Source organism: Cupressus sempervirens, chromosome 10, assembly GCF_028749045.1.
Source record: "Cupressus sempervirens isolate cs-2001-9-10 chromosome 10, ASM2874904v1, whole genome shotgun sequence".
Lineage (NCBI taxonomy): Eukaryota > Viridiplantae > Streptophyta > Pinopsida > Cupressales > Cupressaceae > Cupressus > Cupressus sempervirens.
In genome coordinates, this window is record NC_143127.1 from 97193799 (window position 1) to 97209092 (window position 15294).

Below are 15294 nucleotides of genomic sequence, written 5' to 3' on the forward strand. Positions count from 1 at the left end.
TTGTAAATTACCCCATAGCATGTTACAAAATATCAATCAAGTACAATGACCAAGGCTCGTGTCCTTCATACACCAGGAGAACTTATTCATAGTCACTAGATTCATGAAAGAATCTACAACATTATCCAAAGTGTTAAATTTTTTAATCAAAATCTATCCATTTTCAATCATTTCTCACAAAAAGTGACACTAAAAACAATATGTTTAGTACGAGCATGATATATAGGATTTCTAGCCAAACATATGACACACTAAATATCATATCTTAACTTTATTATTAGGTAATTAAAACTAATATGATTACCAAGTCCCTCTAGAGAAATTTCCTCCTTGGATGCATGCGTAGAAGTCATGTACTCTACTTAAGTAGTAAAAATTCAACTATAGGTTGCCTTTTACTCATCCAAGTCATTGCACCTCTAAACACATTTAACACATAACTACTCATGTACCCCTACCTATCTAAATCACCTACTCGATCTACATACAAAAACCTATATGTTCAATGAATTATCTATATCATCAATACCATGATAAACTAAACAATAATCAAAGTCCAGTGGTCATTTCAAAGGTTACATATAAACCTACTTAGAACTCCTACTACTTGGTTTATATTTGGTCTAGTATGTAAACCATTGCATACATTAAAATATCAATGACACTAGCATAAGGAGCATTAGATGTCTCTTTGAATATCATCATTAGATTTAGAACACATGTCTAAACTCAACTGAGTACCAACTAAAAGTAGAATTCTCATTGGCTTAAAAATTTGCACTCTAAATCTCTACAAAATGGTGTCAACATACTCAATCTAACTTAACCAAATCCTTTTGTGAAATCGATCCATGTTTCTTTCCATCCCAAGAATATAACTAGAAAACTTGCATCTTCATATCAAATATGATAGAAAGTTGATTTTTGCACTCTTTGATAATTGTTTTGCTACCACCAATAAACAACATGGCATCAACATGCAAGATAATAACTAATAATTTATTATCAAGAATATTAGTGTAAATAGAACATGATCTTATTCACTTCAATTTAGTTAACTTTAATTCAAATGCAAAAAACTTTTGGTATTAACCTACAAACAAAGTTTTATTTTATTTTCTCAAAAAATTGATTAGGATGTTGCATATAAATCTATTCTTCAAGATCCCCATGCAAGAAATAGTTTTAACATCTATTTTTCTTATCTCATAATTGTTGAAGTTGATGAAAGATCAACCCCACAACTCCCAAGAATCACTTGCATGCAAGCACCTATCATAGAAAGAGAGAAGGAAAAGCTATGGAGGTTGGAATTGTCAAATCCATAGATGAGACATTCTTGATGAGAAAAAAGAGAAATTGCTATTATCAAAAGTGAATGAATAAAATTATAAAGAGATCAATCCTTATAAAAGGAGATCAAAACCCTAGCAGGATAAAACCTAGGTTGCATGATAATAATTAATAAAATAATTAATTATTAGATGCCTAAATTTTAGCTTAAGTAAACTAGAGATAATAAGTGACTTAATAATTAAATCAAAATTATTTAATTAATTAGTAAATATCTTATTACTCTAACACCCCCCCCTTAAGATAAACTTAGGGAGTAGTTAAAACCTAGAAACTATTGCTGAAAGAAAATTTGGGTCCTGGCAACAAGGACTGATCAGGTACCCAAGCATAACCAAATCTCTGTAAAGAAGAGAAATAGAGAAAACCACATGGAAAAAACCCTACTCCAAAAAGAGATGGAAAGAATGTTCCATAAGATAGGAACAAAAGAAGATCATGAAGAACACCACTAAAGCATGAAGCTGCAAACACTACCAAACTGCTGATCTAAAGAAACTCCACTATATAGAACATGATCCGGTAGAGAAGGCTAAGTTTGAAGAGCTGATCAATCAAATATGGAATGTATCTTCATGGCCTCCAAAATAGGAATGAAAGAATGTCTATATGGTAAATGATCCATCTCATCGATATGCATAGGTATCTAGCCACTCCAATCACCTAGTACATAGGATCAAATACTAAATACATAGCTCACTCCATCAAACCAAGAAAGCAATAGAACCAACATAACCCCCCTCTAATACTGAGAAGTAAGAAATGAATATTGAAACTAAATGCAATATCTCATGCAGAAAGAACTAGGAACATTGAGAGTGCAATAGAAGTACAAACACCTATATTGGGATGTGTCATCGACACATCATGAGGCTAATATCGTGGAAGGAACACTCACTTGAAAAAGGAAGATGGCGAATATGGCCAACATAAAACCCCCTAATGCACTTTATAATGTAGTGCAAGTACAACCAAACACAAAGATGTCCAAGATCCCAAAATGCAATAGAGTGGAACTTTATCTTAGTGCATTTGCAAAAATGCTACAAAAGGATGTTAACAAATATCAAAAGAGACATAAGGCTAATATAGTAGATAGTACAACCCATGAAAAATCATCTAAAATAAAAAAAAATTGATCCCTAGACTTAAACTAACCAAGATATCCATCATAATGCAAAAAAACAAAAAATTGAATGGGATGTGCCTAGAGTAGAATCTAGAAATAGAGTGTCTCAAAATATGTCTCTCAGAGTGTAAAATATAACTTATGACTTTGACATTCAAAAAAAACCACCAAAAGTATCAATAAAATCCAAATAAACTACACCATCATGAAAATCTTAGAATCGTCTTTCCTACGCTTCTTTCAGACTGAAAAATGGAGTCTAGATGAGCAAGTTATGGCCAAAAACCACATGTAGGTCAAAAAAGCATTGGAAAAGTCAAATTACCACCTCAGGATCCATGCCAAAATGTCTCAAAAAGTGTTCCCACGAGTACCATAAATTTTTTTGGGAAGTGTGTCAATTCCATACCAAAATTGTCTCAATTTTCATGCCCAAAAATCTCAATTTGCATACCGAAAAAATCTTGATTTTCATACCAAAAATCACAAAATCGCCACCTTGAGAAATGTGCCAAAAAATCTTGATTTTCAAAAAATCTCAATTTATTTGCCTAGATTCATAAAATCACTCCCTCGATCAATGTGTCAAAAAATAAAAAAATTATTGCCTTGGGAAATGTGCCAAATCTAGGAACAAATTTTTTTAGCCTCAAATTCCAACTATGTCCAAATTGGACAAATTTTATATAAAAATAGGGGTTTTGGGGTGTTCTAATCTCAACAGTGATGTTTGTTTGAGCTCAAAGTGACCTAAAAATTAGTGACCCCCTAGATTCAATATAAAATAACTCTAAAAAATGAAACCCTCTAAAGGAAAAAGCATAGATCTAGCCAAGCCAAAATTCTCATAAACAGAATAGGACCATGAAAATTTGGAGCTCTAATCCCATGTTGAAGTTGATGAAATATCAACCCCATAGCTCTCAAGAATAACTTGCATGCAAAGACCTATCACAGAAATAGAGAAGGAAAAGCTATGGAGGCTAAAATTGCCAAATCCATAGATGAGACATTCTTGATGAGAAAAAAGAGAAATTGCTATTATCAAAAGTGAATGAATAAAATTACAAAGAGATCAATCCTTATAAAAGGAGATCAAAATCCTAATAGGGTAAAACCTAGGTTGCATGATAATAATTAATAAAAAAATTTATTATTATATGCCTAAAGTTTAACTTAAGTAAACTAGAGGTAATAAGTGACTTAATAATTAAATCAAAATGATTTAATTAATAAGAAAATATCTTATTACTCTAACAATAATCACAAGCAATGAAAATAGGTACTAGGAATCTAATAGAAGTTAACTTACCAATAGGAGAGAATATCTCACCAAAATCAACTCCTTTCTAGGAGTATCTCTTGGCCACCAATTTGGCCTTATACCTTGCTAATTGGCTAATTTCTTGAAATTTCTTCTTAAATACCACTTGCATCTAATGATACTTATTCTTTTGACATTAGTAAATTTGAGGTTCATTTTTTATGGGAGTTCATTGAAATATTGACAAACCAATATTGAACTTTCAAAGAACTATGGAAATGTTACTTGTTCTTGTTTTTTTCCATAAGTTCTCTATCATTTACAACAAGTAAAAAAGCCACTATCTACATATAGGGTACAATAAATGGAGTTTCATTCAAATATTTTTTGTAAGTTCCTCCAAGAATGTAAGATTTACTAACCCTTCCAATACGACATTCCTTAATGACTTCTTGAATCAAACTCCACTAAAGCATAGTGATACAAACATCATTACTAATTGTCATCAATACCACAATTAACTTTTTGTATGGAATAAAACATAAGTACCTTCTATCAGTCCACCATCCATGACTACATGAAGTTTCAAACTACATTATTTTAGTGTCCTCAAATAATTTCAAGCCATTTATAATACACACAATTACAAACAAGAAACAAAGCTCTTTACATCTATAGTCAAACTCAAAAACTCATTATTTTTACCCAAAAAGGTGTTGGAAACTATAATTGGAACAATTGTTTTGTTGTCATTGATGTCAAACCTTATTGGTGAGACAATTTTCTATATGATTTAAGTATCATATCTAGATGATTGATGACGAGGATTTGAGAAGTTGATCATAACAAAAGCACCTAGAGGAAAGGTTCAGTTATGGGAAGAAACTAAAATGGATGCTTGATAGTTAGACTCAAATAAGATAAAGTGATTGTTTAATCATGCTACAAGTGAAGAAGATAATTTTACTTCAAATCCCTAATGAAATGATCAAAGATTGACCAAATGCATAGGCTTGACCGAGAAATAAAGTGGAAGATTAAGGAACTTGAACTTTGTGATGAGTGATGCTAGTGTCAATTGAACCACAATATGTGCTGAGCAAAGATAGTGTTGACCGAGCATTAGTATTGACTGAGTGACAATATACATGTATTGAACATAAATTTAGTAGTGACTGAGTAACCCAGTGATGGCTTAGTGTCAGAACACAATGTTGGCTAGGCACAACATTTTTGCAATTTATGAGGAAATCATGATTTCTAGCTGAAAGAGTTGATTTCTTAAAATATGTAAAGCATATTGAAGATAAGGATGGATGACTTGGAACATTTAAACAAGGGAAACTATGTTTTTGCATTTCTATGCAAGGATGCAAGAAGAATCTGGAGAATTTTCTAGAATAGAAAAGAAGAGATGAAATTTTGGAAGGATTAGATGAATCTAGCCAAACCCTAAGATCTACGGTGGTGTTTAAGTGGAAAAATATCAGATTTACCTTTTTAAGGAGTTACATGGGTTGATCTAATAGCATTGGAGTAGTTGTTGATGCTATTGATTGGCGAACTTAAGCAGAAGGTTGAGAAGAGTTGAGAAGAGGTGAAGAGTGATTGTTTGAAGGGTTGCCAAGTGAATCAAAGACTAATATGAAAATGAAGGCCAATCAGTGGATCTCCATTTGAACCAAACTATGATCTATATTTGCAAAGTGAGTTGTATTTTCCAGATTAAAACCTATTGTTACTTTCTAGCCATTGCATCAGTATTGAAATCCTTTAATCAAGGTGGCATTCTAATGGAATGTTATAAAGTCCTCTAACAAGGCCACTTATAATAGGGTGATTATATCCTTTAACAAGGTCATATTTAATAGTGTATTTGTAAACTTTTAACAAGGTTGGCTCCTAATAGAGCTCACTTTAGAAGAGTGAAAAGATTGGTGACATGTTGCTGGTGGTTTTTCCTGAATTGGGTTTCCACATTAAATCCTAGTGTCAAACTTGTGTGGATGTTATTTTTGATGATTTGCTATTAATGTTTACATTCTACAAGTTTATAATATTTAGGATAGTGGACTACTAGTTTATGTTATTTAAATTTTACTATAGAGGTCAAGCTAATGGATGTTAAGACCTGAAGTAGTTTAAGTGTTTGTTTGTTCAATTAGTACATTTGGACCTTGGATAAATGATACACCCCCCCCACTCTCAGTTATTCTAAACATTCTAACAATTGGTATCAGAGCATTGGTGGTTGTAGAGAAAAGTTTGAAGGTACTTGAAGCTAAAGATCAAGATGTATAAAAAGGAGGTGCCAAGGTTGAACAAAGAGAACTTCCCTACATGGAAAAGTTTGATGAGGCTACATCTAGCAGGAATTGGAGAAGGTGCAATTCATTTTTTGGACAATGTATATGTGGTGATAGCAATAGTCCCTCTAATAGCTTAGTCACTAAAAGAGAAGTAAGAACACAAACAAGCTATGTTGAGTTTAATGACATCAAAAATTGCAAGATTTCCAAAGAAATGTGGGACACACTTTAGACCATCTATTGAGGAGACAAGAATGTCTTGAGAGAAAATTTAGAAAGCTTGAGAGGTAAGTTTGATCAAATGACAATGGTAGAAGGTGAGAATATAGTTCAGTATTGTGGGAGGATCAAAGAGGTTGTAAATTTTGTAAGAGGATTCAATGGAAAGATTGATGATGGAACTATAATTCAACAAGGTACTGAGAACTCTACTTCCTATTTATGTTATTAGAGTTTCTGCAATAAAAAAACTAAGATGTACTCCATGTAATGACCTAACTCTATAAGGTGTGATTTGTAGGCTTACTACTTTTGAGATGTCAACTTTTGACAATTTCACTCCTACTGTTGTTGAATCTTATTTTTAATCACAATTGGTTATTAGTAAGAAAGGAAAAAGAAAATATGTGAAAACTAATAGTGATATTTTTGATGATGAACTTGATGAGCTTGAAGCATTGATGGCTAGAAGACTCCCAAGAGGCAAAGGAAAATACAAAGGTAAATTTCTTATAATTTGCTTTTCATGTAACAAAGTTGGTCACATTGCAGCAAGATATTTTGACAGAGAATGCAAGGATGAAAAGAGGGAAAGAAAGTACAAAATAAGAAGAGATGACTGAGACAACAAGAGAAACAAGGATTACAAATACAAATGTAAAAAAACTTGTTACATTGCTAAAGAAGAAACTAGTCATGAATCTGAATGCAATGAATGAAAAAATTGAGTAGATAGAAAAGAACAAAACATTAACACTGGTACCTAGACCTAAGGGAAAAAAATATTGGAACAGAGTGGGTATTGGGGAACAAGCTAAATGAAAAAGGTGAAATCACAAGAAATAAGGCTAGATTGGTATGAAAAGGATATGCACAAGAAGAAGGAATTTGACTATTTGGAAAATTTTTCCCAAATTGCAAGATTAGAAGGAGTTAGAACACTACTTACATATTATTCTTATAAGGGATTTAAGGTATACCAAATGGATGTCAAATCTACATTTTTGAATGGAGCACTTGAAGAATTAGTCTACATAGGGATGCTAGAAGGATTTGTTGACCCTAGCAAGAAAATATGGTATGTAAGATGCATGAGGCACTATATGGTTTAAGCAAGCCCCTAGAGCATGGCATGAAAGAGTACACAATTATTTGGTGAAGATTGGTTTTTCAAGAACTAATGATAACAATGATCTGTACTTGAAGACTAGTAATAACAATGAGGTATTGATATCTAAAATATTTTTTGATGATATCATATTTGGAGGAAAGGAAGCATTATGCAAATCATTTGTGCATGAGATGAAGGAATTAGAAATGTCTATGTTTAGTGAGATCAAATTCTTTTTTGATTTACAAGTATATCAAATGAAGCAAGGGATCTTCATTACTTAATCCAAATATATCAAGGAGATATTGAAAACATTTGGAATGGAATACTTAAGACTAGTTAGTATATCTATGGCCACAAGACATAGGTTATCTAAGAATGATGATTCTACTAACATGAACCAAACATTGTATAGATCAATGATTAGAAAACTAAAATATGTTGTTCATGGGTGTGTGCACCAAGTGTTGGAAATATAGATGGAGTAACTAAGAGGAGGGGTGAATCAGTTACCACAAAAACAAATCCACATATCCCTTAGATGTCTGATAAAACTAGTTACTATTGTCACTCAGTAAACATACAGAATTTGTTGTAACTCGGTAAATGCAGTGTATGTTATACTTATTACTAATCTTTAAACATTCATAGTGATTAACATGCAAGCATAAAAGAAATAACATGAACACATGAGACACTAGATTTAACATGGAAACCCAATATGGGAAAAACCACCAAGTAACTAGCTACTGATTTCCACTCTTCTGAAGTGAGCCCTATTAGGAGCCAACCTGGTTAAAGGTTACAAAACACACTATTAGGTGTGACCTTGTTAGAGGATTTAATAACCCTGTAAGGAGTGGCCTTTCAAAAGGTCTTTAGAAAAATTCAATGGAACTGTCACCTTGTTAGAGGATTTACTACTAGCCATTAAACCAACTCTACTAAGAGATTTTGGAATCATTGCTATAATGGTAAGAAAGTAACAATGAAATGACTTGAATGAGATGCAATTGAATTGCTAATATAAATCTTTGTTCTACTTCACACTAGATCCTTCCTGATCGAATATGACTTTGCTACTCCTCAAGGATATCTGAACATCCTTCAAATTCGCTCACACTTTCTTTCTCAAACAATCAATACACTTCCATACTCGCTCATACACTTTAGAATCTCAACTTGACTTTATATTTATACCATACAAATTATCAAGTCAGCTCATTTATAAGTTACAATAACCAATAAGAATTACCATAGTTAGTTGGAATCAATACTTGAAACAGTTAAACTTCATATTCTCAAGTTAACAAAATCCTTCATTGGCCGACCCTGCTCGATAAACACTAATCCTAAAAAGATTTCTAGTGTTGACCAACATAAGCTTGGTTAACATTGTGATCCTGTAAAATCCTTTGGCAACTGAGTGAACTCGATAAACACTAACTTTCCTTCGTTAACTATGAGAGCTCGGTTAACACTACTTTCTACCACAATTTCCTTCAATGCCTGAGTGAGCTCGGTAGACACTGTCTATGCAGAGTAATTACCAAGAATGCTTGGTAGACACAAAAAATTTCTTTGTTGACCAACTGAGCTTGGTAAGCACTATCTGCCAACTAATATGACATTTGTGTAACATCAAAGACAACACACAATTAGACAATTGTATCCAACAATATCCCTCTTTGGCATTGATGGCAACACAACATGTCATAGCACAATGAAATTTGAAAACAAGTCTTTTTTTGACAAAAATTTTATCCCTCTTAGATTTTATGCCACAAACTTCTCTAATGTAGTAATCTCCCTCTGTGAAGGAATTACATAGCTTCTTCTCCAAACAATAAACTTTCCCTCAAACAAATTTCAGAAAGATATGATAGTAAACTCTCCCTCTTTGACAACACATGCAAAAGACAACACATACCAAATAAGTATCAATGTACCTTGAGTACTGATTGATATGCAATGTTCCCTTAACTATGCTACATCAACTGATAGATCTTCAACTTGGTTCCTGTTGATGCATCACTAAAACTTTATTTAAGTGAGCTTCAGATAGGGGAATGACCCCTAACTTACCTCTTAGATACAATAATGCATCCTTAGGTAATGGCTTGGTGAAAATGTCTACAATCTATTCTTTTGTATGGACATATTTCAAACTGATTTCTTTATCCTGAACCAATTCTCTGATTAAGTGGTATTTTATAGCAATATGCTTGGTTTTGGAATGCATCCCTGGATTCTTTGATTTGTTAATTGCACTTGTATTATCACAAAACATGACAACTAGTTCTTTGATCTCAACCTTCATGCCTTCCAACAATTGGTTAAACCAAACAACACTACTACTGCAACATATTTTTCTTCTGTTGTAGATTGGGATGTGCAATTTTTCTTTTTACTTGTCCAAGATACCAACCTTTTTCCAAGAAAGAATGCTCCACCACTTTTACTCTTTCTGTCATCAATTTTTCTTTCCCAATCAGCATCAGTAAACACTTTTAAGTCAATATTTCCTGTAAGTTTATACCATAAGCCATAATCTTCAGTACCTTTCAAGTATCTCAAGATTCTTTTGATTGCCATTATATGATTTTCTCTAGGTTTTGCTGAAAATCTTGCCACTATACCAACTACAAGACCAATGTCAAGTCGTATGAACTACATACTATAATTGTTGGAAATATAGATGGAGTACCTGAGAGGGGGGGTTAATTAGTTACCACAAAAACAATTCCACGGATCCCTTAGACGTTTGATAAAACTAGTTACTGTTGTCACTCAGTAAACATACAAAATTTGTTGTAACTTGGTAACTGTAGTGTATGTTACACTTATTACTGATCTTTAAACATTCATAGTGATTAATATGCAAGCATAAAAGAAATAACATGAACACATGAGACACTAGATTTAACATGGAAACCCAATATGGGAAAAACCACCAAGTAACTAGCTACTGATTTTCACTCTTTTGAAGTAAGCCTTGTTAGAAGCCAACTTGGTTAAAGGTTACAAAACACACTATTAGGTGTGACCTTGTTAGAGGATTTAATCACCCTATAAGGAGTGGCCTTGCAAAAGGTCTTTAGAAAAATTTAATGGAACTGTCACCTTGTTAGAGGATTTACAACTAGCTATTAAACCAACTCTGCTAAGAGATTTTGGAATCACTACTACAATGGTAAGAAAGTAACAATGAAATGACCTGAATAAGATGTAATTGAATTGTTGATATAGATCCTTGTTCTACTTCACACTAGATCCTTCCTAATCAAATATGACTTTGTTGCTCCTCAAGGATATCTGAACATCCTTCAAATTTTCTCACACTTTCTTTCTTAAATAATCAATACACTTGCATACTCGCTCATACACTTTAGAATCTCAACTTGACTTTATATTTATACCATAAAAATTATCAAGTCAGCTCATTTATAAGTTACAATAACCAATAAACATTACCACAATCGGCTGGAATCAATACTTGAAACAATTAAACTTCATACTCCCAAGTTAACAAAATCTTTCATTGGCTGACCCTACTCGGTAAACACTAATCCTAAAAAGATTTCCAGTGTTGACCAACAGAAGCTTGGTTAACACTGTGATCCTACAAAATCCTTTGGTGACTGAGTGAACTCGATAAACACTAACTTTCCTTCATTGACCATGAAAGCTTGGTTAACACTACTTTTTGCCACAATTTCCTTCAATGCCCGAGTGAGCTCGGTAGACATTGTCTACATAGAGTAATTACCAAGAATGCTCGATAGACACATAAAATTGCTTTGCTGACCAATTGAGCTTGGTAAGAACTGTCTGCCAACTGATATGACATTTTTGTAACATCAAAGACAACACACAATTAGACAATTGTATCCAACACCAAAATGGTGTACAATTTAGTGGACACCACACAAAGAAAACCCAAAATTGTTAATAACCCAATCGGGTTATGAATAACCCCACCGGGTTATTAAAAATTACAAAAAGTAGTCAAGCTTGGTTATCAAGCTTGGCCAAAATACAAAAAATACAAAACCTGATCAAGTTCTAGGGTTCAAATAACCTAATCAGGCTATGAAATGAAAAAGTACATTCAAAACCCGATCAGGTTTTGAAAACCTAAATGTAGGCTTTACTCCAAAAGCCATAACTTTCATATCTAGAGTCTGATTGACTCTATTCAAAATGCATTAGAAAGATATTTAAGATCTCTACAACATGATGTAGATAAATCAATCCTATGTCTTAAAAGTTTTGTTTTCCATAATTTTGAATTAAGAATAATCTAAAATAGGTAGTCATTATTTTCCAAATGTGTAATGAAAAGGTAAACATGAATGCTAACATATTTTTCATTCTCTATCTCTCAAATACATATACACACACTCAATCACTAACTAAATGACTCCTAATATATCTCTCTTACTAACTCCTAACCCCTCTCTCTCTCTCTCTCATTTTGTCCATGTTTCTCACTCTCCATCATATCCCCTAATATTTGTCTCCTATGTCCCTCTCTGTCCATCACTTCATCTCTCTCTCTCTCTCTCTCTCTCTCTCTCTCTCTCTCTCTCTCCTATACCACTTTGTCCATATTTCTCTCCCTCTCTCTCTCCCTCTCTCCATCCTATCCCACTTTGTCCATATTTCTCAATCTCTCCATCCTATCCCCTAATCTCTATCTCCTATGTCCCTCTCTCTCCATCACTTCATCTCTCTCACTCTATGCATCTCTCTCTCTCCCTCTCTCATGTCATATCCCCTCTCCCTCTTTCTATACCCTACTCTCTCTCTCTGTGAAGTTCCCACTTCAAGGAGCAGAGGTTAGGGAGAGAGAGGGTGGGTTAGGGATTAGGGGTTAGAGAGAGATGGGTAAGGGGTTAGAAAGGTGTTTGAGAGAGGGGGGGGGGAGGATAATAGAGAGTGAGAGAGAGATGGAGAGAGTAAGAGATAGTAATGAAGTGATGGAGAGAAAGATCTAGGGGGATAGGATGGAGAGAAAGAGAAAGAGAGCGGCAGGGGGTAGGAGTTAGTTAAATAATGTGAGAGATTAAGATTTAGTAAGAGAGATATCTTAGGGGTTATTTTGTGTGTGTGTGTGTGTGTGTGTGTGTGTGAGAGAGAGAGAGAGAGGGGGGGGATAGGATAGAGAGTGAGAGAAAGGGAGTGATGGAGAGAGAGAGAGAGAAGGGGATAGGATAGAGAGAGATTAGGGGATATTATGGAGTGAGTGAGTGAGTGAGCGAGTGAGTGAGTGTGAGTGTGAGTGTGTGCGTGTTTTTGTGTGTGTGTGTGTGTGTGTGTGTGTGTGTGTGTGTGTGTGTGTGTGTGTGTGTGTGTGTGTGTGTGTGTGTGTGAGAGAGAGAGAGAGAGAGAGAGAGAGAGAGAGAGAGAAAGAGAATGCTTAACGATAATAGGTTAGACAGATAGAGAGAGAGGGAGAAGTTAAAGAAGTTAGTAAGAGAGATATATTAGGAGATAATTAGTTAGTTATTGAGTGTGTGTATATTTATTTGAGAGATAGAAAATGAAAAATATGTTAGCATTCATGTTTACCCATTGATTACAATATTGGAAAATGATGACTACCTATTTTAGATTATTCTTAATTCAAATTGATGGAAAATAAAAATTTTAAGATATAGGATTGATTAACTACATCATGTTGTAGATATCTTCAATATTTTTCCAATGCATTTTGAACGGAGTCAATCAGACTCCAGATGCAAAAGTTATGGCTTTTGGAGTAAAGCCTACATTTAGTTCTTCAAAACCTGATCAGGTTTTGAATGCACTTTTTCATTTCATAACCCTATCAAGTTATTTGAATCCTAGAAACCTAATCAGGTTATGGCTTGGTGATAGTATAGGCAAACAAGCCAAAGGCTTGGGAGACTATTTTCCCTCCAAATATTTTTTCCTTTAGACATTTTTTCATCCTCTAAGATGAATTCTTGTATTTTCCTTCATCAAGTTTGCTAATGGTGAAGTGGGTATCTCTAAAATCACCACCATAATCTTACACATTTTCTTATCTTTCTAACAATATAATTTTTTCTATTTTTGGAAAATATTAGCATGGTAAACTTTAATTACTTTTACTAATGCCTTGACATTCCTCACAAACATCTATCTACCATTTTTTTAATAACTTTTGATATATTTCAAAAAATTCAAAATAAACTATATATTATTGTTCTATGCTTTTTTTCATCCTCTAAGATGAATTCTTGTATTTTCCTTCATCAAGTTTTCTAATGGTGAAGTGGGTATCTCTAAAATCACCACCATAATCTTACATATTTTCTTATCTTTCTAACAATATAATTTTTTCTATTTTTGGAAAATATTAGCATGGTAAACTTTAATTACTTTTACCAATGCCTTGACATTCCTCACAAACATCTATCTACCATTTTTTTAATAACTTTTGATATATTTCAAAAAATTCAAAATAAACTATATATTATTGTTCTACGCTTGATTTTATACACACTTAAAAAAAAGTTTCCATTTTCGATTGTATTGGTGTAAGTTATGCTCAACACATGAACAGGTACCAAAATTTTAGGATATAGTCAGTTCAATAGTTCATCAAAAAATAAAATACTCATAAAAAATTATAAAAAAATTAAAACTTCTAGATATAACTCTTAAATATCATCTTACCAAAGGGATGTGAAAAATAGCGAATATAACTATGTATTTTGTGCTGCACATGAAAACAACTATGTTATATTTTCTAAAAAAATTAGGAACTATTTTTTGTGTGTACAGAGTTTGACCCACCTAATCTTATCCATTTTTGAAAAAACATCTAGTATCTTGAAAACTAGATTCAAAGTGCTACAATTTATATTTTTTACACATCTTTTCATTTTGAGTGGATGGACCTCAAACATCTTGTCCAAGTTTAGGTTCACCTAATTTCAGAAAAAAAAAAAAAAAAAGGTGTCAAGTTATACCCCCTTTTTGTACATCATCTTGGTACACTCACCCTGACATCAGACTTGATATTGCATTGGTAGTTGGGATAGTTGCAAGATTTTTAGCAAGTCCTAAGAAGAATCACATGATGGTACTGAAAAGGATATTGAGATATCTGAAAGGAACAAAAGGCTATGGATTGTATTACAAGAAGAATGATAAGATTGAATCAAAAGTGTTTACTAAATTTGATGAAAAAAAAAGTACTACTGGAGGATCTTTCATTTAAGGAAAGAGACTATTTTCATGGATAAGAAAGAAGTAGAACTACATTTCTCAATCAATAGTTGAAGCTAAATATATGGCAGCAATAGTGAATTGTTCAAACATCATATGAATCAAGAAATAGTTGAAAGGTATAAAGGAAGAAATCACCGATCCAATTGTTATATATTCTGATAACACTAGTTCTATAAATATATTAAAGAATCCTATAATGCACACAAATACTAAGCATATTGCTATCAAGTATCATTACTTGAGAGAGCTCATTCAAGACAAAGTGAGATTAGAGTATGTAAACACTAAGGAGAAAATAGTTGATATATTCACTAAAGCTTTACCTAAGGTTTCTCAAGAATATCTAAGAGATAAATTTGGGGTGATCCCCTAAACAATGATACTTAAGACTAGATGGAGCTCTGCATCAAATGTGTTGATTAGAATACATTACAAGTTAATAAAAATAGTCCTACATTAGGAGCTTCATAAAGTAGTAGTGAAGGAAGAAGGACAAAATGTTTTATTAGTCATACATAGACGTCAAAGAATGAATTCAGTACTGACATGATGATATCTACATGGAAAAGATTCACGAGATAGATAAAGTTTCTTTGGCATTGTTGTCAAAGAGGGAGAAGATGTAATTGAATTAAAATGAAGAGGGAGAATATTGAAGCAATTA